A 27,905-nucleotide genomic window follows, 5' to 3' on the forward strand; every position below is an offset into this window, starting at 1 on the left:
AGACTCACAGATATAAAGAACAAACTAGTGGTTACCAGTGGGGAGAAGGAAGTGGGGAGGGGCAATATAGGGATAGGAGATTAAAAGGTACAAACTATTAGGCATAAAATAAGCTATAAGGATATATTGTACAACATGGAGAATATCGCCAGTATTTTACAATAACTATAAATGGAGTATAACCTTTAAAAATTGTGAATCACTATATTGCATACCTGTCATTTATATAATATATATCAACTATACTTCAATAACAATTTTTAAACAAAACTTAAAATCATCTTGTAAATTTAATTTTATTGCTTTTGTGGCCTTACTGGATTTTATCTTGTATATTTGTTTTAGTTTCGTCGTTTTTCTAAGAACTCTAGCAAAAATATAACTTATTTTATATTTTTACATATTGTAATGAAAATACTCTTTGGGCAGATAAGAATAGTTTACTTTTATTTTATTTTTTTTTCCATAAATTTATTTACTTATTTATTTTTGGCTAGGTTGGGTCTTTGTTGCTACACACAGGCTTTCTCTAGTGGTGGCAAGCAGGGACCACTCTTCATTGCAGTGTGTGGGCTTCTCATTGCGGTGGCTTCTCTTGTTGCGGAGCACGGGCTGTAGGTGCTTGGGCTTCAGTAGCTGTGGTACACAGCCTCAGCAGTGGTGGCTCACAGGCTGTAGAGCGCAGGCTCAGTAGCTGTGGCACACGGGCTTAGTTGCTCTGTGGCACGAGGGATCTTTCTGGACCAGGGCTCAAACCCGCGTCCCCTGCATTGGCAGGCGGACTCTTAACCACTGTGCCACCAGGGAAGCCCTTGTTTTTTCTTTTTTAACATCTTTATTGGAGTATAATTGCTTTACAATTTTGTGTTAGTTTCTGCTGTATAACAAAGTGAATCAGCTATATGTATACATATATCCCCATATCCCCTCCCTCATGCGTCTCCCTCCCACCCTCCCTATCACCCCTCTAGGTGGTCACAAAGCACTGAGCTGATCTCCCTGTGCTATGCAGCTGCTTCCCACTAGCTATCTATTTTACATTTGGTAGTGTATGTAAGTCAGTGCTACTCTCTCACTTCATCCCAGCTTCCCCTTTCCCCTCCCCGTGTCCTCAAGTCCATTCTCTACTTCTGCGTCTTTATTCCTGCCACATCTTCTTTATCCATTCATCTGTTGATGGACACTTAGGTTGCTTCCATGTCCTGGCTATTGTAAATAGTGCTGCAGTGAACATTGTGGTACATGTCTCTTTTTGAATTATGGTTTTCTCAGGGTATATGCCCAGTAGTGGGATTGCTGGGTCGTATGGTAGTTCTATTTTTAGTTTTTTAGGAACCTCCATACTGTTCTCCATAGTGGCTATATCAATTTACATTCCCACCAACAGTGCAAGAGGGTTCCCTTTCCTCCACACCCTCTCCAGCATGTATTGTTTGTAGAGTTTTTGATGATGGCCACAGGGCGACACATTTCTAATTACCTGTCATTTCTCACCATGTTGATTAGGTATGTGACTCCCAGAAAAATTCAGTTGGCCTTTATTTTGTCTTGTGCAACCTGAGAGAATGTATTCTTCCTGTGTCAGTTCTTCAAGTATTTGAAGAGAGAAACCATTACAGCTTAAGCCGAGTGCACTGACCTGAATGTTTTAAGTCTCACGTCATCAGTTGCCTTTCTCATCCAGGTTCTTGGCATCCCTTTTTTAAAAAAAATATTTATTAATTTATGGCTGTTTTGGGTCTTCGTTGCTGCACGTGGGCTTTCTCTAGTTGCAGCGAGCGGGGGGCTACTCTTTGTTGCAGTGTGCAGGCTTCTCATTGCAGTGGCTTCTCTTATTGCAGAGGATGGGCTCTAGGCACATGGGCTTCAGTAGTTGTGGCTTGTGGGCTCCAAAGCGCAGGCTCAGTAGTTGTGGTGAACGGGCTTAGTTGCTTTGTGGCATGTGGGATCTTCCCGAACCGGGGTTCGAACCCATGTCCCCTGCATTGGCAGGCAGATTCTTAACCACTGAGCCACCAGGGAAGCCCTTGGCATCCCTTTTCAGTAGAGATATTATCCAGAAATGGATATGCTGTTCAGAATATGGTCTGACCACATTAGAGTAGAAAGGTTCACATATTCTGTATACATTTTCTTAATACAACTTGAGATTGCATTTGCATCCTGGGCATTCTAATTCTTTTTGTATCAGGAAATAAAGATGGTGATTTTTAGAAGATAGCTTCATTTATTAAACGTTTGATTTAAATGTTTTTATCTTAATTGATTGTTGCATAGAATGAACGATATTGCTCTGAGGATTTTATTTCCCCTGATGCTTAATCGTGGAATACATTGTGGCTCTTGGGAAGAATGAGATTATCGGTCTTCTTGATTCTATTGCTGTCTGATTCCACTGCTGTGTCATCTTGAGTATCGCCAGCCCTTAGGTAGCGGTCCTCTCCTTTGTCACCCGGTCATCCCACTCTCCCTACACGGGTGAGGACTGCAGCTCACTGGCCCTTTGTGATCCCATGCGGAGGGTGAATTGTGATGTTGACAGCCTGCCCGAGAACAGCTTGTCTACCCTGAAAGATTCCGAGTATGACTCGGAGGTGGAGTACAAGCAGCAGAGGAGATTCTGAAGGTTGCAGAGCTTGCAGGAGAGCTTTGGGGGTGATACTTCAGACACAGATGTGAGCCCCGAAATCACTGCTCTCCTAGGCCTGATCTTCAGTAGAAATACATATATCACCCTATTTGACCTTTATCTGTCATGGGCATTGTTTTAAAGGTCATACATGTGAAACACAGGAGAATGTTTTTCTCTACTAAGTTAGGGAAAACTCTCACAGGTTTCCTTTTGAGGCCACTTTGTTCCATAACAGCGTTGACGTAGATTCAGGTGCATATTTTTCTTCTTTTTACTTAATGATGTATATGTGTAACGAAAGACTTTGCTTTATAATGGCTGACTTTTTAATAAAAAAACAGGTTCCTGATATAAGGGATGAAGGTGGCTCAGAAGGTGTGGCTTCTATCCTGGATTAGAAGCCCGAGGGGTCTGCTAGTGAAGGCCACGTTGTTAGTAGCTCCTCAAGAAAGCCCATCTCGGCCCTTTCACCACAGGCAGGTGGCTTTGGGGGCACTTTTATTCATGAACACTTCATTTTTGTGCCATCTAACTTACTAGGAAGAAAGCTGGCACTACCTTTGTCATCCACTGTGGCTTTCTTTCCCTAGATGGACATGGTGGATGGTAACCATAAATCCTACGGCTTGCAGAAGCCTTACAAGATTGTGCTGGCCGGGGATGCTGCAGTGGGGAAGCCAAGTTTCCTCATGAGACTTTGCAAGGATGAATTTTGAGGGAGTACAGGTGACACCCTGGGTAAGGTTCCTTTGTCAGTGGATAATGGGAAAAAGACCTTCTTTAGCTTGATTCTGTTTTCTCTAGGAATTACATACACAGATACATGGATCTCTCCCTTTCTCTCTCTCTGTACAATACATATATATATAGGTAGGTGTGTGTGTTTGTCCTTGTCTATAGTCCTCCTCTGTTTTGGCTAAGGCCTAAATTTGGGAAAGGAAGACTAACAAAGGACTTAGGTATTTACTTACCCAGCGAAATCAACCAAACCAAGTTTAGAGCCAGAAATGACAGATTCATTTATGCAGCAAGCATTTCCTGAGTCCTGCTGTGAGTCACATACTGTTGTAGGAGTACTGGCACGCAGTAAACAAAATCGACGAAGTCCCAGCCTGAAAGGAACTTACATCCAAAGGAAGGAAATGGATGAAAAGCAAATTGAAAGAATGAGGTTTGGGAGAGGTGCACTTTTACACAGGGTGCCCAGGGAAAGCCTTTCTGATCAGGTGTCATTGGATGTTGATAAAGTGATCTTACTGATGGCCTTTTTGCCATTATGTTCAAAATCATGGCTGGGTGTATGTTCCCTCCCCTCCTTCACAACAGAATATATGAATAATACCTCTCAGAACAAGGAAAAGGTAGTGTCATGGTTTCTCAAATTTGCATAATAATCAGAAAAAGGACTTGAAAATATGCAAATTATAATTTATTTTTCTTCTTCTAAAGAGTTCTTATTTTGATAACCAGAAACGTTAGAACAGATTGACTACCCTCTTCACAAGGGGTGTCTTTTTTTTTTTTTTAACATCTTTATGGAGTATAATTGCTTTACAATGGTGTGTGAGTTTCTGCTTTATAACAAAGTGAATCAGCTATACATATACATATATCCCCATATCTCCTCCCTCTAGTGTCTCCCTCCCACCCTCCCTAACCCACCCCTCTAGGTGGTCACAAAGCACCGAGCTGATCTCCCTGTGCTATGCTGCTGCTTCCCACTAGCTATCTATTTTACATTTGGTGGTGTATATATGTCCATGCCAATTTCTTCATCCCAGTTTACCCTTCCCACTCCCCATGTCCTCAAGTCCATTCTCTACGTCTGCGTCTTTATTCCTCTCCTGCCCCTAGGTTCTTCAGAACCATTTTTTTTCTTTTTTATATTCCATATATATGTGTTACCATACGGTATTTGTTTTTCCTCTTTCTGACTTACTTCACTCTGTATGACAGACCCGGGGTCCATCCACCTCACTACAAATAACTCAATTTCGTTTCTTTTTATGACTGGGTAATATTCCATTGTATATATGTGCCACATCTTCTTTATCCATTCATCTGTTGATGACACTTAGGTTACTTCCATATCCTGGCTATTGTAAATAGAGCTGCAATGAACATTGTGGTATGCGACTCTTTTTCAATTATGGATTTCTCAGGATATATGCCCAGTAGTGGAATTGTTGGGTCATATGGTAGTTCTACTTTTAGTTTTTTAAGGAACCTCCATACAGTTCTCCATAGTGGCTGTATCAATTTACATTCCCACCAACAGTGCAAGAGGATTCCCTTTTCTCCACACCCTCTCTAGCATTTATTGTCTCTAGATTTTTTGATGATGGCCATTCTCACCGGTATGAGGTGATACCTCATTGTAGTTTTGATCTGTATTTCTCTGATGATTAGTGATGTTGAGCATCCTTTCATGTGTTTATTGGCAATCTGTATATTTTCTTTAGAGATATGTCTAGTTCTTCTGCCCATTTTTGGATTGGGCTGTTTGTTTTTGTCATATTGAGCTGCATGAGTTCCTTGTAAATTTTGGAGATTAATCCTTTGTCAGTTGTTTCATTTGCAAATATTTTCTCCCATTCTGTGGGTTGTCTTTTTGTCTTGTTTATGGTTTCCTTTGCTGTGCAAAAGCTTTGAAGTTTCATTAGGTCCCATTTGTTTTTTTTTTGTTTTTATTTCCATTTCTCTAAGAGGTGGGTCAAAAAGGATCTTGCTGTGATTTATGTCATAGAGTGTTCTGCCTTGTTTTTTTCTAAGAGTTTTATAGTGTCTGGCCTTACATTTAGGTCTTTAATCCATTTTGAGTTTATTTTTGTGTATGGTGTTAGGGAGCATTCTAGTTTCATTCTTTTACATGTAACTGTCCAGTTTTCCCAGCACTACTTATTGGAGAGGCTGTCTTTTCTCCATTGTATATTCTTGCCTCCTTTATAAAAATAAGGCGACCATATGTGTGTGGGTTTATCTCTGGGCTTTCTATCCTGTTCCATTGATCTGTATTTCTGTTTTTGTGCCAGTATCATACTGTCTTGATTACTGTAGCTTTGTAGTATAGTCTGAAGTCCAGGAGCAGGATTTCTCCAGCTGTGTTTTTCTTTCTCAAGATTGCTTTGGCTATTTGGGGTCTTTTGTGTTTCCATACAGATTGTGAAATTTTTTCTAGTTCTGTGAAATATGCCATTAGTAGTTTGATAGAGATTGCATTGCATCTGTAGGTGGCTTTGGGTGGTATAGTCATTTTCACAATGTTGATTCTTCCAATCCAAGAGTATGGTATATCTCTCCATCTGTTTGTATCATCTTTAATTTCTTTCATCAGTTTCTTACAGTTTTCTGCATACAGGTCTTTTGTCTCCTTATGTAGGTTTATTCCTAGGTATTTTATTCTTTTTGTTGCAGTGGTAAATGGGAGTGTTCCTTAATTCCTCTTTCAGATTTTTCATCATTAGTGTATAGGAATGCCAGAGATTTCTGTGCATTAATTTTGTATCCTGCTACTTTACCAAATTCACTGATTAGCTCTAGTAGTTTTCTGATATAGCATCTTTAGGATTCTCTATGTGTTGTATCATGTCATCTGCAAACAGTGACAGCTTTACTTCTTCTTTTCTGATTTGGATTCCTTTTATTTCTTTTTCTTCTCTGATTGCTGTGGCTAAAGATTCCAAAACTATGTTGAATAATAGTGGTGAGAGTAGACAACCTTGTCTTATTCCCGATCTTAGAGGAAATGGTTTCAGTTTTTCACCACTGAGAATGATGTTGGCTGTGGGTTTGCCATATATGGCCTTTATTATGCTGAGGTAAGTTCTCTCTATGCCTACTTTCTGGAGAGTTTTTATCATAAATGGGTGTTGAATTTTGTCGAAAGCTTTTTCTGCATCTATTGAGACGATCATATGGTTTTTCTCCTTCAATTTGTTAACATGGTTTATCACATTGATTGATTTGCATATATTGAAGAATCCTTGCATTCCTGGGATAAACCCCACTTGTTCATGTGTATGATACTTTTATTGTGCTGTTAGATTCTGTTTGCTAGTATTTTGTTGAGGATTTTGCATCTGTGTTCATCAGTAATATTGGCCTGTAGTTTTCTTTCTTTGTGACATCTTTGTCTGGTTTTGGTATCAGGGCGATGGTGGCCTCAAAGAATGAGTTTGGGAGTGTTCCTCCCTCTGCTATATTTTGGAAGAGTTTGAGAAGTATAGGTGTTAGCTCTTCTCTAAATGTTTGATAGACTTCACCTGTGAAGCCATCTGGTCCTGGGCTTTTGTTTGTTGGAAGATTTTTAATCACAGTTTCAATTTCGGTGCTTGTGATTGGTCTGTTTATATTTTCTATTTCTTCCTGGTTCAGTCTCAGAAGGTTGTGCTTTTCTAAGAATTTGTCCATTTCTTCCAGGTTGTCCATTTTATTGGCATAAAGTTGCTTGTAGTAATCTCTCATGGTCCTTTGTATTTCTGCAGTGTGACTTGTTACTTCTCCTTTTTCATTTCTATTTTTTTTTGAATTTTTGAATTTTATTTAATTTATATTTTTATACAGGAGGTTCTTATTAGTTATCCATTTTTTACATATTAGTATATATATGTCAATCCCAATCTCCCAATTCATCATTTGTGATTTCTTTCCTTCTGATAACTTTGCGGAATTTTTGTTCTTCTTTCTCTAATTGCTTTAGGTGTAAGGTTAGGTTGTTTGTTTGAGCTGTTTCTTGTTTCCTGAGGTAAGATTGCATCACTGTAAACCTCCCTTTAGAACTGCTTTTGCTGCATCCCATAGTTTTTGGGTCATTGTGTTTACATTGTAATTTGTTTCTAGGTATTTTTTGATTTCTTCTTGATTTCTTCAGTGATCTCTTGGTTATTTAGTAATGTATTGTTTAGCCTCCATCTGTTTGTATTTTTTACAGATTTTTCCCTGTAATTGATATCTAGTTTCATAGTGTTGTGGTCAGAAGAGATACTTGATACAATTTCAATTTTCTTAAATTTACCAAGGCTTGATTTGTGCCCAAGACATGATCTATCCTGGAGTGTGTTCTATGAGCACTTGAGAAGAAAGTGTATTCTGTTGTTTTTGGATGGAATGTCCTATAAATATCAATTAAGTCCATCTTGTTTAATGTATCATTTAAAGCTTGTGTTTCCTTATTTATTTTCATTTTGATTGATCTGTCCATGGGTGAAAGTGGGGTGTTAAAGTCCCCTACTATGAATGTGTTACTGTCGATTTCCTCTTTTATGGCTGTTAGTATTTGCCTTATGTATTGAGGTGCTCCTATGTTGGGTGCATAAATATTTACAATTGTTATATCTTTTTCTTGGATTGATCCCTTGATCATTATGGAGTGTCCTTCTCTGTCTCTTGTAATAGTCTTTATTTTAAAGTCTATTTTGTCTGATATGAGAATTGATACTCCAGCTTTCTTTTGATTTCCATTTGCATGGAATATCTTTTTCCATCTTGTCACTTTCAGTCTGTATGTGTCCCTAGGTCTGAAGTGGGTCTCTTGTAGACAGCATATATATGGGTCTTGTTTTTGTATCCATTCAGCAAGCCTGTGTCTTTTGGTTGGAGCATTTAATCCATTTACATTTAAGGTAATTATTGATATGTATGTTCCTTTTACCATTTTATTAATTGTTTTGGGTTTTTTATTGTAGGTCTTTTCCTTCTCTTGTGTTTCCTGCCTAGAAGTTGCTTTAGTACTTGTTGTAAAGCTGGTTTGGTGGTGCTGAATTCTCTTAGTCTTTGCTTGTCTGTAAAGTTTTTAATTTCTCTGTCGAATCTGAATGAGATCCTTGCTGGGTAGAGTAATCTTGGTTGTAGGTTTTTCTCTTTCATCACTTTAAATATTTCCTGCCACTCCCTTCTGGCTTGCAGAGTTTCTGCTGAAATCCCCTTATGGGGATTTCCTTGTATGTTATTTGTTGCTTTTCCCCTGCTGCTTTTAATATTTATTTGTGTGTATTTAATTTTTGATAGTTTGATTGATATGTGTCTTGGAGTGTTTCTCCTTGGATTTATCCTGTATGGAACTCTCTGTGCTTCCTCGACTTGATTGTCTATTTCCTTTCCTGTATTAGGGAAGTTTTCAAGTATAATCTCTTCAAATATTTTCTCATCCCCTTTCTTTTTCTCTTGTTCTTCTGGGACCCCTATAATTTGAATGTTGGTGCATTTAATGTTGTCGCAGAGGTCTCTGAGACTATCCTGAATTCTTTTCATTCTTTTTTCTTCTTTCTGCTCTCTGGTAGTTATTTCCACTATTGTATCTTCCAGGTCACTTATCCATTCTTCTGCCTCAGTTATTCTGCTATTGATTCCTTCTAGAGAGTTTTTAATTTATTTATTGTGTTGTTCATCATTGTTTGTTTGCTCTTTAGTTCTTCTAGGTCTTTGTTAGATGTTTCTTGTTTTTTTTCCATTCTATTTCTGAGATTTGGGGTCATCTTTACTGTCAGTACTCTGAATTCTTCTGCAGGTAGACTGCCTATTTCCTCTTCATTTGTTTGGTATGGTGGGTGTTTACCTTGCTCCGTCATCTGCTGTGTGTTTCTCTGTCTTCTCATTTTGCTTAACTTACTGTGTTTGGGGTCTCCTTTTCGCAGGCTGCAGGTTTGCAGTTCCCGTTGTTTTTGTTGTCTGCCCCCAGTGGCTAAGGTTGTTTCAGTGGGTTGTGTAGGCCTCCTTGTGGAGGAGACTAGTGTCTGTGTTCTAGTGGATGAGGCTGGATCTTGTCTTTCCAGTGGGCAGGACCGCATCCGGTGTTGTGTTTTGGGGTGTCTGTGACCTTATTGTGATTTTATGGAGCCTCTCTGCTAATGGGTGGGGTTGTGTTTCTGCCTTGCTACTTGTTTGGCATAAGGTTTCCAGCACTGGAGCTTGCTGGTCTTTGAGTGGACCTGGGTCTTAGCTTTGAATTGGAGATCTCTGGGAGACCTTTTGCCGTTTGATGTTACGTGGAGCCAGGAGGTCCCTGTTGGACCAATGTCCTGAACTCGGCTGTCCCACCTCAGAGGCACAGCCCTGACACCCGGCCGGAGCACCAAGACCCTGTCAGCTGCACGGCTCGGTCAGCCATCCTGTCACGGAGTTGCCTGAAGGCCGGGCATCCTGTCGGGGGCTCCTCTCCTCGGGTCCTGGAGACACCTGAGGGGTGGCCTCCTGTCAGGGGCTTCCAGGTCAGTTGCAGTTGCCTGAGGTCCGGGCTCGGGTGTGAGTCATGTGGGACGTTGGGCGCTCGCCTTCTCTGCTCCTGCGCGCAGCATCGGGGAGTTCGGCTGGCGTCTGAGCAGGTTATGGCTTCCACCCAGGTTTACATCTGGGCCCCATGTTTACGACTGGGGGGGTTTACATCTGAGGGTTTACTTCTGGAACCCAGTTTTACATCTGGGCCCGGTTTACCACTTGGGGGGTTTACACAGTGGGTGTCTTTGTAAATTTGTGGTTCTCTGTTATACTCTTCAAGATAACAAATTTGAAAGTTCACTTCAGTTTGATTCATAAAAATACCACAATATTTGGTTCGGTTGCTAGAGAGCGTACCCTGTATACATACACAGAGTATACCTGCATATATACATATATACATAGACATTTATGTGCATGCACACACACAGATATAACTGAGTCCATCTAATTACATGGGCAAATAGAACATAGATTTTCCTTTTGTCTATAGATCAAATCCTTCCCCAAGTCAGCCAACCTGCAGATGTGCATCTGTGCACATGTCTGTGGTCTGACTTATAATTAATTTGTGAAGGTTACTCCTCTTGAAGGCCAGATTCATTTCTTTCTACCTCACTGAACTTTGGCTTACTGGCCCTTGTCTCATCCAAATAAGGCTTGAAAGTAAAAACCAATGGAATTATTTACATCATGTTCTCCATGTCCTCATATTTTTTTCAGAAGTTGATTTTCAATTGAAAACTCTCGTCGTAGATGGAGAGCTAACAGCCCTGCAGCACTGGGATACGGCTGGGCAGGAGAGGCAAGTGCTTTCCATAATGCTTTGAATTCTGCTGAGTTTTGCACAGACAAGCCATTTAAAAAATATGTATGGTTGACATGGCCCTATTTAAGGTCCTGTAAAGTGCTGCACCTGGTTTAGAGTTAGGACATGTGGGTGGAGGTGTGCTCTTCCTCTGGTGAGCACCCCGTACCCTGTGTGTGTGCCCTGTGGTGTTGCACATGGGTAGTTCTTCTCCCACCCACGCACAGTATTCCCTACCCACCACCCCCAAAATAATTTTTCTCTGATGTGCCTCTTCTTCCATCCTTCTCTGTACCTCCACATGGGATCTGGTAGCTTGCTGCTGAGGCTGAAATTTTTAGAACTTATGCTCTCAAGCTATGCTCTGAGGCTTGTAGACATTCTTGGGATTGTTTGGTGGAGAAAATGATTTGCTTTTCTAAATCAGCAACCCAGATTCTTATGTTGTTACCATTCACCAAGTCATTCTAGGCCTCGGGGATGGCTATTTCACAGTAATAGGCTGCTATTAGATTCTTCTCAATTGGGGGTTATTTTAGAAGATGCGAAGAAAGTGAGCATCAAAGAGTTGAAGAATGAGGCAGCCCCAAACTGACTGACTGATTAGAACTGTTACTTATCTGCTTTTCTCTCTTCCAGATTCAGAAGTATTGCTTAAGTCTTACTTCAGAAGAGCAGATGGTGTTTTGCTGCTGTATGATGTTACATGTGAGAAAAGCTTTCTCAATGTACGAGAATGGGAAGGTACGGTTGAGGTAAGAAGTGAAAACAGAGAAACAAAAGAGTTACACAGGAGAGTCACAGGCTGTCTTGGAAAATGCACTTTCTCTTCTTTGTCAAAACGAACTTGATTAGAAGCCACTGATCCAGGCCATCAGGAAGAACTGGATGTGAGATGTGGGGTTCCCAGTGGCATCTGGCAGTACTGGTCTCTTCCTTGGTAGCTGGGCAAGTTCCCACTGAGCCAAGGACACTACTCAAGTGAGCTTCTGGGGAAAAAAGATAACTTCTGTGTTTTCTTATAGATAAAATCAGAACCCCATGGGCAGTGAATGAAAATTCAGGCAGCCCAAGAAGGAGCAGCAGCTCTCACAAACAAGGGGGTGATGGGGCTGGGTGTGTAGTGTGATTGGAGGTATAATAGGGCCTCCATGTGTGCTAGAGGCATAGGTGAGATACCACCTGGGTGTGAGCTTGTGCCAGGTCCAAATTCTATAGCATAGAGACCTGTGTTCTCGACCTTATTCTTTCTGGTAGTGATTTGGGTGATTTACGTATCTCAAAGTACCACTGAAATAACCAGTTGGTATTTTAAACATGTGTGGTAACTGTCTGTGCTTTGTTTTGCTCCAGTAAGATGGTGTCTTTCATCTGGGGAGCTTTCATATCCTTTGGTTTCATGGTAAATACTTTTTAAAGTAGGAAATGATTTTGACCACGGTTAGTGTGCTACCAACAGTCATTAATAACCGTGACACTACAGTTCAAGCCATGGTTTAGCATGCTCTCCCGGAGAAAAACAAAACAAAACTGGTGGCTAATACAATTTTTCGAGTAAGTCTATTATCTATAATTTTAACAGGCTTTAAGTGCAGTGGTGGCTGAACAGAGAACTGATTGCTGTCTGATCTCAGGTTAGCCTCTAGATTCTTCAGTTGGGCCTATTTCATACCCTGTAAATCACCAGAATGAGTGTTTTCTTTCTAACTAGAGAAGTGATTTAAGAAATGACTGGTTGAAATTGCAGTAAGACTTAGACAATGATAAATAAACATGCATTTTGTTCAACTGAAATATCACGACTTAAAATTATTATAAACACAATGAAAGCGTGTTGACATTTATATAGTATTTTATTTCACAAAATTTCCCACATGTTATATTCATCTCTGTAACATATCTGAGAAAGGAAGTAAGAAATGTAATGTTATTCTCACTTTTTATGAGAAACCTAAGGCATAGAAAGTGTATGACACTGGTTTTTGGTTATTTAGGGGTTAGGAGTAGAAGGGGAAATGGGACCTCCTGATTCAACATCGTTTGCTCCTTTGATTAAGCACCAGAGTGTGCAGCAAATTAAGAAAAAAAATCTTTTGATGTCAAGAAAGGATCTCCAGGGTAGTTAGTGTGTAGAGGAGAGGCATCTACTCAAGGGAACAGATGACCTCCCTGGGATAGACCAGTGAGTTCGGAGAATCCGGTGAGAATGGATAATCCCAGCTCACTCATACCTACAGATATTTAAGATCTGTAGCAAAACATTTTATTGTTGGAACTGTTGGATTTGGTCTTCATTTTAAGACTTTGGATTATATTCAAGGAAAGGAGGCACAAAAGGCAGGGTCGGCCACAGGGTTGAAATAGCCCTTAGTGACCAGCTGTGGCCTGTGCCAGGGGCCCCATGGCCATAATTTGCTAAATACGCACCTACATATGCTAAGTGACCTTTTTAGCTATTCGTATTACCTTTCATATGGTCTAAAAAGGAAGAAAACTGTATTCAAGATGAATTCTTGAATTTGTTATGTAGAAAAAATTAGATGCCACTTGGCGTTTGACTTTTCACTTATCACAGTGAACCTTTGCCATGGCTTACCTTTTCTAATTTGAGGAAATTGTATTGGGATGATTTATATGACCACTATAAATATGGGTAGAAACTAATGGTGAGATCGTTGGGATAAGCCAGAGGGTTGAGAAGCAGTAGAATGTCAGTGGTGAATGGACCCTCTGAATGAATAATTAATACACTTCGATTGAAAATCACTGGGTTACAAAATCTTATAAAAAATGAAGACCATTTACTTACCTGTCATAAATCATTTATTGTTTGAATATTTACAATATTCAAACAATATTGATCTCTTTTACACATTCAAAAATATTTCTGAAATACCTGCTTTGTGTGTGTACTGGACTCGTGCTTGCAATATATCCATTAATAAAACAGAGCCCTACCCTTATGGAGCTTGTGCTCCAGTGGGGGAGGCATAACACACAACAAACTTAAATAAAATAAGTAGAATGATAGAAAGTGATAAATGTTATGAAAACAAAAAGAGAGCTGGATAACGGGCCTTACGGTGAGGCAGGGGGCTGCAGGTAGTGTGGTCAGGGTAGCCACACCAGAAGGTGATATTTGAGTCAGGACTTGAAGGAGGTGCCAGTATGTTCCTGTATGACTTTGGGAAGTCATTTAGACGCTCAGACCCTTGGCTTACTTAAGCAAATATATATATATATATATATATATATATTTTTTTTTAAAGTAGTCCTTTTTTTTTAATTTTTAAAATTTATTTATTTATTTATGGCTGCGTTGGGTCTTCGTTTCTGTGCGAGGGCTTTCTCTAGTTGCGATGAGCGGGGGCCACTCCCCATCGCGGTGCGCGGGCCTCTCACTATCGCGGCCTCTCTTGTTGCGTATTACAGGCTTCAGACGCGCAGGCTCAGTAGTTATGGTTCACAGGCCCAGTTGCTCCGCGGCATGTGGGATCCTCCCAGACCAGGGCTCGAACCCGTGTCCCCTGCATTGGCAGGCAGATTCTCAACCACTGTGTCACCAGGGAAGCCCTTAAGCAAATATTTGATTCATGGCTTCCACGTGATGCCCCCTTGGATCCTGAGCAGTTCCCCACCGAACGCAATTACTTAACACCTTAATGAGTGGGGTGTCCAGTTTTAGGGAAAGCCTTTCATTTCCTTCTCCCTTTCGCTTTTACTTCACTCTGGTACATTCAGTTGGAGGAACATGGTCTGAAAAGAAAGGAAGTCGAATACAGATTCCTTGTTCCTGAGGCTCATTTCCTGATGCTGTATCAGGTGTGACACCGAAGTGGATGAACACCTGGATGTCTTTAGGCACCGCAAAGGGTCATTCCCCACGTCTCAGTCAGGGCTGCTGTCTCTCTTGTTCAGGATCCAGAGCAAGGGTTGTCTGCTTGTCCTCCCTTCTCATCCCGCCTGCTGAAAGGGGATGTGCCCTTGCTGATCCCTTCATTTTACAGATAGGGAAGGTGAGGCAGAACCAGGAACAGACTTGCCTGACTTCACGCAGCCAGTGAGCGGCCACGTGGTGGGATTGGTGGGGTCTCAAGCTTAACCCTGCCTCTCAGCCCTTCCGCTGCGCTCGCCAGCTCCCCTGTGAGTGTCGGGGCTGTGTGACAGCGTGCTGTGCTGATTTGGGGGCATTAATCTTAAGAGTCTGTTACGTTGAGTGATCGCTCAGTGACTCCTCTCAAGAAAAATGTTGACTTTTAGGGCCCTTGTATTTTGCTTTTGCTATAAACCAGAGAGCAGTGAGTGTGGAACTTTCAGACTCCATTTTTTTTTTTTTTTTTTTGCGGTACGCGGGCCTCTCACTGTTGTGGCCTCTCCCGTTGCGGAGCACAGGCTCCGGACGCGCAGGCTCAGCGGCCATGGCTCACAGGCCCAGCCGCTCCGCGGCATGTGGGATCCTCCCGGACCGGGGCACGAATCCGTGTCCCCTGCATTGGCAGGCGGACTCTCAACCACTGCGCCACCAGGGAAGCCCCAGACTCCATTTTTGTCCCATTGTAGCTGAGGGAATTCTTGTGCGTTTTATACCTGAGGTAATGAAGTTGATTTGTAATCACCACTGTTTGGAGTGAAAGTTGTGGAAAATTATGTGGGCACCACAGCCGAGTAGAGTTTTGTGGTCACGCCTCTTGAGTTTTATTGGTTTATATAGTGGCAAGGGTGATGGAATCAGTTTGGACCACCCTGGCCTTGGTCCTTCCAAGGTCTTATTTAACCTCTCTGAATTTCAGTTTTCTCACCTGGCAATGGGAGAAAGTTTGGCTCCTTTTAGAGATAGTTTGAGGTTTGAAGATCTTGTGTATACATCACGTGGCACTTAAGGGGCATTTGGAAATGGTAGTTCTTGTTGTCATCATCCTCATAACTTGTCCAATGTGTGACGTGTGCACAATTTTTCCTTTTCTTCGTGGTAGGCTGCAGCCCATGAGAGCACTCCTATCGTGTTGGTAGGAAACAAGGGTGATCTTCATGACGCTGCTAAAGCTGAGGGACAAAAACACGTCCCAGGGTACCTTGGAGAAAATGGTAAGAGTGAGAGTGGGTCCACGCTGGAAGGGGTCTTCCACTTTTGTCAACCTTAGCTGAAGAGGTTGTTTGACGGACCTCCACTCAGTTTGATGGGTCTTCTGTCCTTATACAGGCAGAACTCCCAGCGCCCCCGCCCCCATGCCTGTCTGCCCCATAACTGTTAGTAACTGCACCAAGAATTAAATCCCTTAGAGAGGTAAAAGCATCAGTGATCGTTTTCCCCCACTGAGTGTCAGTGACAAAGAGGAGGCAAAATTATCCCGTCTTCCTCCTCACTCTTCCCCAGCTCCTGGAACCCTTCTCTAGTCCTGGAATGTGGGTAAAAGGAAAAGAATGGGTGTCCTATTTTGAAAACATGGGTTTGGTTCCAGAGGGTCCCTGTGCCAACGGGCAGCAGGTGGTGCTGTGTGTCACCTGGGTGAAGGGGTGAAGGGAATTGGAAGACTTGTTCTTTTCTGTAACGTTTGTATTCAGTTGGAATAGTGTAAAATTATTTTTGGTTATGCATTTGTATAGTGGTTGGACCCTGTTTCTGTCCAGATTGTTATTGTGGGTAATGTTTATTCTCTCGTTATTATCATTGTATCAGAAGGCTGCATGGCCCTCTTGTGCCTTGTCTTACCCAAACAAGGAACCAGATGCTCCTTGGGTTAAATAAGAGGTTCTTACCATAACAGTCTCACCTGATGTTGCTATCGTTGCTGTCTGTCGTCAGTACCATGAAAGGACTGCTCTGTAGCATATACATGTTAACTTTAAAAAGAAGTTTCAAGCTCACTATCTTAAAAAAATATTATTTATTTATTTATTTGGCTGCCTCACGTGTTCGTCGTGGCACACGGGATCTTTAGTTGCGGCGTGCAGGATCTTTTAGTTGTGGCATGTGGGGTCTTTAGTTGCGACTTGCAAACTCTTAGTTGTGGCATGTGGGATCTAGTTCCCTGACCAGGGATTGAACCTGGACCCCCTGCATTGGGAGCTCGGAGTCTTAGCCACTGGACCACCAGGGAAGTCCCAACCTCACTATTTTAAGTTGGAATTATTACTTGTTTTAAATTTTAGAACTTTGAACCAAATATGATAAACATCAAAACTAGGCGATGAAATACAGAAGAGATTGATTCAACACATATTTAACTGTATCCACCATGTGAAAAGCACTCCGTTGTGAGCTGAGCAAAGGGTAGAGAACAAAGCAGACTGTCCTTGCCCTCACGTAGTTTACTGTCTGGGGCAGAGAGATATTAAACTCATGTAATCCATGTGTCCCTCTAGAGATTTCAGAATTCCTGGCTGCGGGCCAGTTTTATTCCCTCTTCACGATTTCTCAGATTTCCCAAGGTTTGCTTCCTTATTATGCATCTCTTGACCTCCACCCTTCTGCATCCTCAAAGGCAGTCTCTATTTCACCCCATAACATCCTGGCTGTGCCAGGTAGCAACACTACCCATTTCTACTAGAAATACATTCATGTTTTTTTCTTTTAAGCTTTTCTGTGGATTTGGGGGCTCACGGGTAAAGGTTTCACAGTAGTCTTTGCCTGTTGTTCGGTTCTTCCCTTTCTCTCTGCTCCGGAGCACCCATCACATCCTGCCCGTATCCCACACAGGTCTGTGTCGCCCACACCCAGCCCCACAGCACACACAGTTCTCCTTTCCTAAGGGAAATTGTCTCCAGCTTGTTAGACAAAGACACACAAAAATAACTTGGTCAATTACAGCTGTGGCAAGTGCTATACTGGGAAAATACATATGTCAAGAGGTTTTATAATAGGAAAACCTAATATCGACTTTTCAGAGTTAGAAAACACTTAACTTCAAGGGAGGATTACCTAAAAATCTAGAAGGTAGGTAAAAGTCAGCCTGGTGAAGGGGGTTAGTGGGGTAGGGGATGACTTAGTAGTGGGAACAGTAGATGCATATGTCCTGAGGTGGGAGGGAGTTTGGAGCATTGGGGAAATAGAGGGACGGCCAGGGTAACTTGAGCGTTGTGAGTGAGGGAGAGTGGTGACAGGTAAAACTGGGGGGTTGGCTGGGGCCACATACAAGCTAAGCCTTGTTGGCCAGGTAAGCATTTCAGTATTACTTGAGAGGGATGGGGGAAAGCATTAAAGGGTTTGAAGAAGGAGAGTGGTATGATCGATGATTATATGCATAACCACTGGGGGGTTGAAAAATAGAGGACTAGAAAACGTCCATAGGTTTTAGTGACAGAGAGGCTGTTGAATCTTGATAGGAAGAGATGATAGGGTGAAGGGGAATGTGTGTTAGCTTCTGGCCAAAAGGAGACATACTTTATTTATTTATTTATTTTTTATACAGCAGGTTCTTATTTATCCATTTTATACATATTAATGTATATATATCAATCCCAACCTCCCAATTCATGACATACTTTAGATGGACATTTAATTCCTGAGTGGTTACCTTAAGCTATCATTTTTCTCTCTCTCAAATTATTTGATAGAGAACGCTTGGTAGCACGTGTGACTCTTGGAAATAAGAACCTTAAAACATGAAATTTTGTATTACGGGGTTTTTTTTTTGGGGGATGCAAAATAAAAATCCTCTGACTAGGAGTTGTTCCTGGAATAACTAGGCTCAAACCTGTTTTTTTTAAAGTACTGAAACTTTGAATTCAATTTCTTAGCTATTAGTTTTAGCATACTCAAAAGGGGAGTATTTTTATTTTATTTTATTGGTTTTAAAAGTTAACATTCCAGGAAACCTAATTAAAGCCTTCATTTAATGGTGTATTTATATTTTTTACAGACCTATGGGGCGTTACTTTGTAAAACAAATGCCAAAGATGGTTCGAATATAGTGGAAGCTGTTCTCCATCTCTCCTGGTAAAGTTTTGCCTTACATTTCGAAAACTGGATGCAGGATTGAATTTTCACTTAGCTGTTGTGTGTGCCAGATTTCTTGACCATAACATGAATCTACATTGGAAAACACTGTCTTGTCTTTCAGTAGTGGTTGGAGAAACAAACATGGTTTTTATAAAAACTGGTAATGATGCTTGTTCACTGTGAACTTTTTTTTTTTTTTTTTTAACATCTTTATTGGGGTATAATTGCTTTACAATGGTGTGTTAGTTTCTGCTTTATAACAAAGTGAATCAGTCATACATAAACATATGTTCCCATATGTCTTCCCTGTTGCGTCTCCCTCCCTCCCACCCTCCCCATCCCACCCCTCCAGGCTGTCACAAAGCACCGAGCCAATATCCCTGTGCCATGCGGCTGCTTCCCACTAGCTATCTACCTTACTGCGTTTGTTAGTGTGTATATGCCCATGACTCTCTCTCGCCCTGTCACAGCTCACCCTTCCCCCTCCCCATAACCTCAAGTCCGTTCTCTAAGAGGTCTGCGTCTTTATTCCTGCTTTACCCCTAGGTTCTTCATGACATTTTTTTCTTAAATTCCATATATATGTGTTAGCATACGGTATTTGTCTTTTTCTTTCTGACTTACTTCACTCTGTATGACAGACTCTAGGTCTATCCACCTCATTACAAATAGCTCAATTTCGTTTCTTTTTATGGCTGAGTAATATTCCATTGTATATATGTGCCACATCTTCTTTATCCATTCATCCGATGACGGGCACTTAGGTTGTTTCCATCTCCGGGCTATTGTAAATAGAGCTGCAATGAACATTTTGGTACATGACTCTTTTTGAATTTTGCTTTTCTCAGGGTATATGCCCAGTAGTGGGATTGCTGGGTCATATGGTAGTTCTATTTGTAGTTTTTTAAGGAACCTCCATACTGTTCTCCATAGTGGCTGAACCAATTCACATTCCCACCAGCAGTGCAAGAGTGTTCCCTTTTCTCCACACCCTCTCCAGCATTTATTGTTTCTAGATTTTTTGATGATGGCCATTCTGACTGGTGTGAGATGATATCTCATTGTAGTTTTGATTTGCATTTCTCTAATGATTAATGATGTTGAGCATTCTTTCATGTGTTTGTTGGCAGTCTGTATATCTTCTTTGGAGAAATGTCTATTTAGGTCTTCTGCCCATTTTTGGATTGGGTTGTTTGTTTTCTTGTTATTGAGCTGCATGAGCTGCTTGTAAATTTTGGAGATTAATCCTTTGTCGGTTGCTTCATTTGCAAATATTTTCTCCCATTCTGAGGGTTGTCTTTTGGTCTTGTTTATGGTTTCCTTTGCTGTGCAAAAGCTTTGAAGTTTCATTAGGTCCCATTTGTTTATTTTTGTTTTTATTTCCATTACTCTAGGAGGTGGGTCAGAAAGGATCTTGCTTTGATTTATGTCATAGAGTGTTCTGCCTATGTTTTCCGCTAAGAGTTTGATAGTTTCTGGCCTTACATTTAGTTCTTTAATCCATTTTGAGCTTATTTTTGTGTATGGTGTTAGGGAGTGATCTAATCTCATACTTTTACATGTACCTGTCCAGTTTTCCCAGCACCACTTATTGAAGAGGCTGTCCTTTCTCCATTGTACATTACTGCCACCTTTATCAAAGATAAGGTGTCCATATGTGCATGGGTTTATCTCTGGGCTTTCTATCCTGTTCCATTGATCTATCTTTCTGTTTTTGTGCCAGTACCATACCGTCTTGATGACTGTAGCTTTGTAGTATAGTCTGAAGTCAGGGAGCCTGATTCCTCCAGTTCCTTCTTTCGTTCTCAAGATTGCTTTGGCTATTCGGGGTCTTTTGTGTTTCCATACAAATTGTGAAATTTTTTGTTCTAGTTCTGTGAAAAATGCCAGTGGTAGTTTGATAGGGATGGCATTGAATCTATAGATTGCTTTGGGTAGTAGAGTCATTTTCACAATGTTGATTCTTCCAATCCAAGAACATGGTATATCTCTCCATCTATTTATGTCATCTTTAATTTCTTTCATCAGTGTCTTATAATTTTCTGCATACAGGTCTTTTGTCTCCTTAGGTAGGTTTATTCCTAGATATTTTATTCTTTTTGTTGCAATGGTAAATGGGAGTGTTTTCTTGATTTCACTTTCAGATTTTTCATCATTAGTATATAGGAATGCCAGAGATTTCTGTGCGTTAATTTTGTATCCTGCCACTTTACCAAATTCATTGATTAGCTCTAGTAGTTTTCTGGTAGCATCTTTAGGGTTCTCTATGTATAGGATCATGTCATCTGCAAACAGTGACAGCTTTACTTCTTCTTTTCCGATTTGGATTCCTTTTATTTCCTTTTCTTCTCTGATTGCTGTGGCTAAAACTTCCAAAACAATGTTGAATAAGAGTGGTGAGAGTGGGCAACCTTGTCTTGTTCCTGATCTTAGTGGAAATGCTTTCAGTTTTTCACCATTGAGGATGATGTTTGCTGTGGGCTTGTCATATATGGCCTTTATTATGTTGAGGAAAGTTCCCTCTATGCCTACTTTCTGCAGGGTTTTTATCATAAATGGGTGTTGAATTTTGTCAAAAGCTTTCTCTGCATCTATTGAGATGATCATATGGTTTTTCTCCTTCAATTTGTTAATATGGTTTATCACGTTGATAGATTTGCGTATATTGAAGAATCCTTGCATTCCTGGAATAAACCCCACTTGATCATAGTGTATGATCCTTTTAATGTGCTGTTGGATTCTGTTTGCTAGTATTTTGTTGAGGATTTTTGCATCTATGTTCATCAGTGATATTGGCCTGTAGTTTTCTTTCTTTGTGACATCCTTGTCTGGTTTTGGTATCAAGGTGATGGTGGCCTCGTAAAAGGAGTTAGGGAGTGGTCCTCCCTCTGCTATATTTTGGAAGAGTTTGAGAAGGATAGGTGTTAGCTCTTCTCTAAATGTTTGATAGAATTCGCCTGTGAAGCCATCTGGTCCTGGGCTTTTCTTTGTTGGAAGATTTTTAATCACAGTTTCAATTTCAGTGCTTGTGATTGGTCTGTTCATATTTTCTATTTCTTCCTGATTCAGTCTTGGCAGGTTGTGCATTTCTAAGAATTTGTCCATTTCTTCCAGATTGTCCATTTTATTGGCATAGAGTTGCTTGTAGTAATCTCTCATGATCTCTTTTATCTCTGCAGTGTCAGTTGTTACCTCTCCTTTTGCATTTCTAATTCTATTGATTTGAGTCTTCTCCCTTTTTTTCTTGATGAGTCCGGCTAGTGGTTTATCTATTTTGTTTATCTTCTCAAAGAACCAGCTTTTAGTTTTATTGATCTTTGCTATTGTTTCCTTCATTTCTTTTTCATTTATTTCTGATCTGATTTTTATGATTTCTTTCCTTCTGCTAGCTTTGGGGTTTTTTTGTTCTTCTTTCTCTAATTGCTTGAGGTGCAAGGTTAGGTTGTTTATTCGAGATGTTTCCTGCTTCTTAAGGTGGGCTTGTATTGCTATAAACTTCCCCCTTAGAACTGCTTTTGCTGCATCCCACAGGTTTTGGGTCGTTGTGTCTCCATTGTCATTTGTTTCTAGGTATTTTTTGATTTCCTCTTTGATTTCTTCAGTGATCTCTTCATTATTAAGTAGTGTATTGTTTAGCCTCCATGTGTTTGTATTTTTTACAGATCTTTTCCTGTAATTGATATGTAGTCTCATGGCGTTGTGGTCAGAAAAGATACTTGATACAATTTCAATTTTCTTAAATTTACCAAGGCTTGATTTGTGACCTAAGATATGATCTATCCTGGAGAATGTTCCATGAGCACTTGAGAAAAATGTGTATTCTGTTGTTTTTGGATGGAGTGTCCTATAAATATCAATTAAGTCCATCTTGTTTAATGTATCATTTAAAGCTTGTGTTTCCTTATTTATTTTCATTTTGGATGATCTGTCCATGGGTGAAAGTGGGGTGTTTAAGTCCCCTACTATGAATGTGTTACTGTCGATTTCCCCTTTTATGGCTGTTAGTATTTGCCTTATGTATTGAGGTGCTCCTATGTTGGGTGCATAAATATTTACAATTGTTATATCTTCTTCTTGGATTGATCCCTTGATCATTATGTAGTGTCCTTCTTTGTCTCTTTTAATAGTCCTTATTTTAAAGTCTATTTTGTCTGATATGAGAATTGCTACTCCAGCTTTCTTTTGGCTTCCATTTGCATGGAATATCTTTTTCCATCCCCTTACTTTCAGTCTGTATGTGTCTCTAGGTCTGAAGTGGGTCTCTTGTAGACAGCATATATAAGGGTCTTGTTTTTGTATCCATTCAGCTAATCTGTGTCTTTTGGTGGGAGCATTTAGTCCATTTACATTTAAGGTAATTATCGATATGTATGTTCCTATTCCCATTTTCTAAATTGTTTTGGGTTCGTTGTTGTAGGTCTTTTCCTTCTCTTGTGTTTCTTGCCTAGAGAAGATCCTTTAGCATTTGTTGTAAAGCTGGTTTGGTGGTGCTGAACTCTCTCAGCTTTTGCTTGTCTGTAAAGGTTTTAATTTCTCCATCAAATCTGAATGAGATCCTTGCTGGGTAGAGTAGTCTTGGCTGCATGTTTTTCTCCTTCATCACTTTCAGTATGTCCTGCCACTCCCTTCTGGCTTGTAGGGTTTCTGCTGAGAGATCAGCTGTTAACCTTATGGGGATTCCCTTATGTGTTATTTGTTGTTTTTCCCTTGCTGCTTTTAATATGCTTTCTTTGTATTTAATTTTTGACAGTTTGATTAATATGTGTCTTGGCGTATTTCTCCTTGTATTTATCTTGTATGGGACTCTCTGTGCTTCCTGGACTTGATTAACTATTTCCTTTCCCATATTAGGGAAGTTTTCAACTATAATCTCTTCAAATATTTTCTCAGTCCCTTTCTTTTTCTCTTCTTCTTCTGGAACCCCTATAATTCGAATGTTGGTGCGTTTAATGTTGTCCCAGAGGTCTCTGAGACTGTCCTCAGTTCTTTTCATTCTTTTTTCTTTATTCTGCTCTGCAGTAGTTATTTCCACTATTTTATCTTCCAGGTCACTTATCCGTTCTTCTGCCTCAGTTATTCTGCTATTGATCCCATCTAGAGTACTTTTAATTTCATTTATTGTGTTGTTCATCGTTGCTTCTTTCATCTTTAGTTCTTCTAGGTCCTTGTTAACTGATTCTTGCATTTTGTCCAATCTATTGTCCATTCTATCTCCAAGATTTCGGATCAACCTTACTATCATTATTCTGAATTCTCTTTCAGGTAGACTGCCTATTTCCTCTTCATTTGTTAGGTCTGGTGCATTTTTATCTTGCTCCTTTATCTGCTGTGTGTTTTTCTGTCTTCTCATTTTGCTTATCTTACTGTGTTTGGGGTCTCCTTTTTGCAGGCTGCAGGTTTGTAGTTCCTCCTGTTTTTGATGTCTGTCTCCAGTGGCTAAGGTTGGTTCAGTGGGTTGTGTAGGCTTCCTGGTGGAGGGGGCTAGTGCCTGTGTTGTGGTGGATGAGGCTGGATCTTGTCTCTCTAGTGGGCAGGTTCACGTCTGGTGGTGTGTTTGCGGGTGTCTGTGGCCTTATTATGATTTTAGGCAGCCTCTCTGCTAATGGGTGGGGTTGTGTTCCTGTTTTGCTAGTTGTTTGGCATAGGTTTTCCAGCACTGTGGCTTGCTGGTCGTTGAGTGAAGCTGGGTGTTGGTGTTAAGATGGAGTTCTCTGGGAGATTTTCGCCGTTTGATATTATGTGGAGCTGGGAGGTCTCTTGTTGATCAGTGTCCTGAAGTTGGCTGTCCTACCTCAGAGGCAGAGCCCTGCCTCCTGGCTGGAGCACCAAAAGCTTTTCATCCACAGGCTCAGGATAAAAGGGAGAAAAAGTAGAGGGAATTAGTAGAAGTATGAGGAAAGAAAGAAGGAAAGGAGGGTAGGAAGGAAGGAAGAAAGAAAGAAAGAAGCAAAGAAGGAAAGAAGGCAAGAAGGAAAGAAAGGAGGGAGGGAGGGAGGAAGGAAGGAAGGAGGGAAAGAAGGAAAAAAGACAGAAAGAAAGAAGATACAGTAAAAATAAAATAAAGTATAATAAAGTTATTGAATTAAAAACTTCTTATTTAGAAAAAAAAAAAAAAAGGGACGGAAAGAACCTTAGGACAAATGTTGGAAGCAAAGCTATACCGACAAAATCTTACACAGAAGCATACACATACACCCTCACTAAAAGAGGTAAATGGGGAAAAATCCTAAATCTTGCTGTCAGAGACCACCTCCTCAATTTGGGATGATTCGTTGTCTAAAGGAGGGAAGGAAGGACGGAAGGAAAGAAAGAACGAAGGTAAAGTATAATAAGGTTATTAAAATTAATTATTAAGAAAAAAAATTAAAAAAAAACATGGACGGATAGAACCCTAGGACAAATGGTGGAAGCAAGACTATACAGACAAGGTCTCACACAGAAGCATACACATACACATTCACAAAAAGAGGAAAGGGGAAAAAATCATAGATCTTGCTCCTAAAGTCCACTTCCTTAATTTGGGATGATTGGTTGTCTATTCATGTATTCCACAGATGCAGGTACATCAAGTTGATTGTGGGGCTTTAATCCGCTGCTTCTGAGGCTGCTGGGAGAGATTTCCCTTTCTCTTCTTTGTTCTCACAGCTCCCAGGGCTAAGCTTTGGATTTGGCCCTGCCACTGCGTGTAGATCGCTGGAGGGCGTCTGTTTTTTGCTCAGACAGGATGGGGTTAAAAGAGCCGCTGATTCGGGGGCTCTGGCGCACTCAGGCCGGCGGGGACGGAGGGGCACAGAGTGCGGGGCGGGCCTGCGGTGGCAAAGGCCGGCGTGACTTTGCACCAGCCTGAGGCGCGCTGTGCGCTCTCCCGGGGAAGTTGTCCCTGGATCCCGGGAACCCGGCAGTGGCGGGCTGCACAGGCTCCGCGGAAGAGGGGTGTGGAGAGTGACCTGTGCTCGCACACAGGCCCCTCGGTGGCGGCAGCAGCAGCCTTAACGTCTCCCGCCCGCCTCTGGGGTCCGCGCTTTTAGCCGCGGCTTGCGCCCGTCTCTGGATTCCGCGCTTTCAGCCGCGGCTCGCGCCCGTCTCTGGGGTCCGTGCTTTCAGCCGCGGCTCGCGCCCGTCTCTGGAGTTCCTTTAAGCAGCGTTCTTAAACCCCTCTCCTCACGCCCCAGGAAACAGAGAGGGAAGGAAAAGTCTCCTGCCTCTTCTGCAGGTGCAGGCTTTTCCCCGGACTCCCTCCCGGCTAGCTGTGGTGCACTAACCCCTTCAGGCTATGTTCAAGCCGCCAACCCCAGTCCTCTCCCTGCGCTCCGGCCTCAGCTCGCAGCCCCGCCCGCCCCGGCGGGTGAGCAGACAAGCCTCTCGGGCTGGTGAGTGCCGGTTGGCACCGATCCTCTGTGCGGGAATCTCCCCGCTTTGCCCTCCGCACCCGTTGCTGTGCTCTCCTCCGCAGCCTCGAAGCTCCCCCCTCCGCCTCCCGCAGTCTCCGCCCGCGAAGGGGCTTCCTAGAGTGTGGAAACTTTTCCTCCTTCACAGCTCCCTCCCACTGGTGCAGGTGCCGTCCCTATTCTTTTGTCTCTGTTTTTTCTTTTGCCCTACCCAGGTACGTGGGGAGTTTCTTGCCTTTTGGGAGGTCTGAGGTCTTATGCCAGCCTTCAGTAGGTGTTCTGTAGGAGTTGTTCCACGTGTAGATGTATTTCTGGTGTATTTGTGGGGAGGAAGGTGATCTCCGCGTCTTACTCTTCCGCCATCTTCCCAAATTTCTTCACTGTGAACTTTGGCAAAATACCTTTACTGACAAACAAAGGAGATGTATCCGAGGTGTTGTTGATGTTTCTGCAAAATGTCACCACAAAGCTAATAGTTGACGGGTATGAATCACTTCCAGGAACCAGATTTTAAACACAGGAGACTATTATGAATATAGCTGTCTATTATGACATTTTCCAAGGTAAAGGGAAAAAAAACTCAACAAAGCAAATTGTATATCATGCCGGTTGGAAGCACTTTGTTTAAATTATTACCCAGGTAATTATTAAGCTAAGTCAATGGTGTTAACAATAAATAATATTGTGGGATGTGGATTAGAATGAAAATTGCATCACTGAAGACCTTGGATTTAACTGTACTTTAATCGTTGCAGCATTCTTAGGAAATAAGAATGTTTTCTGTTAGATTTATTTCTTCTGCCTAGTTTTCGGCCACAAATGAAAAGATGATTCTTTGCTGGTCTAAAGGGATTAAATATCCAAAAAAAAAAAAATAGAGAAAAAAAACGTGTATCAACAAAATCCAGGCCAATGGCACTTTAATCGCTGACAAAGCAAAAACATAACTTTAGGCGTGTAGTTCTTTTCCGGATCCTTTGTGAGACTCTGGTTTTATAAGAATCTTAACTTTAGTGCAGTAAGGGGCTCGGTGCTACCTTAGCTTCAGGCAGGGGGTGCTGCATTGCTGTCCTGGATGAGCAGGAAAGGATGCTGCAGGTCAGGCCCTCCGCATGGCTGCTGGCTTCTGCCCAGCACGTTGGAGGAGTGTAGTGTCAGGAGGCTCAAAGTCTGATCTTAAATCTACCCCGAACAGCTGAAGAGCCTCGACTAAGTCCCTGTCTTCCTTTAGGCATTTCTAATCTGTACAGCGAGGGTGCTGAAGAAAATGATCCCTCAGGCCCTTCCAGTCCTGACAGTCTGTGATTCTATATGTAACAGCCTGGACTCCACTGAATAACATAATCACTGTTTAACACTGGATTGTCTTGTGGGGTCATATTACAGTTAAATGACTCCAAAGTGCCACCGTCACACCCAGATTGCAGAATTTCTCTTTTTATAATCGATTCTCTATGTTACAAGGATAGGAGAGCTGGAGGCCGCTTGTGCTCTTCCCGTGTGCTCCTGCCAGAGAGTTGGCTCAGCCCGGCACCACCCTGTTTACAGTGTAGCTTCCACTCAGGTTTGTGTTTCTTTGGGAACACAAAACACCTGGGTGCAGAAGCGTTTGATAACAAGGTCACTTCTTGTGAACCACTTATCAAGGAGTTTTTCAAATGGTTGTTATTGTATTGTGGCCTGGCTTGAGTCCTCTGAGTTCTGTTAACAATGTGTTAAATATGAAAATTAGAAATAAACAAACATGTAAAGACTTCAATTTGCTTTATACTGTGCCATCAGATTTGCTTGTCAAAGTACCCAAGTCTTAAGTGAAAACGGCATAGTTTCTACAGGTAAAACTACCATTTAAAAAAGTGTTACACACCATACACAAAAATAAACTCCAAATGGATTAAAGACCTAAATGTAAGGCCAGACACTATC

General features: G+C 41.4%; 1 pseudogene; it reads left to right on the top strand.

Moving 5' to 3' along the window:
* LOC137228336 (ras and EF-hand domain-containing protein-like) overlaps window positions 1-27,905 on the top strand; it is a 60,152-nt pseudogene that overhangs the window by 25,173 nt on the left and 7,074 nt on the right.

This window comes from Pseudorca crassidens, chromosome 7, assembly GCF_039906515.1.
Source record: "Pseudorca crassidens isolate mPseCra1 chromosome 7, mPseCra1.hap1, whole genome shotgun sequence".
Taxonomy (NCBI): domain Eukaryota; kingdom Metazoa; phylum Chordata; class Mammalia; order Artiodactyla; family Delphinidae; genus Pseudorca; species Pseudorca crassidens.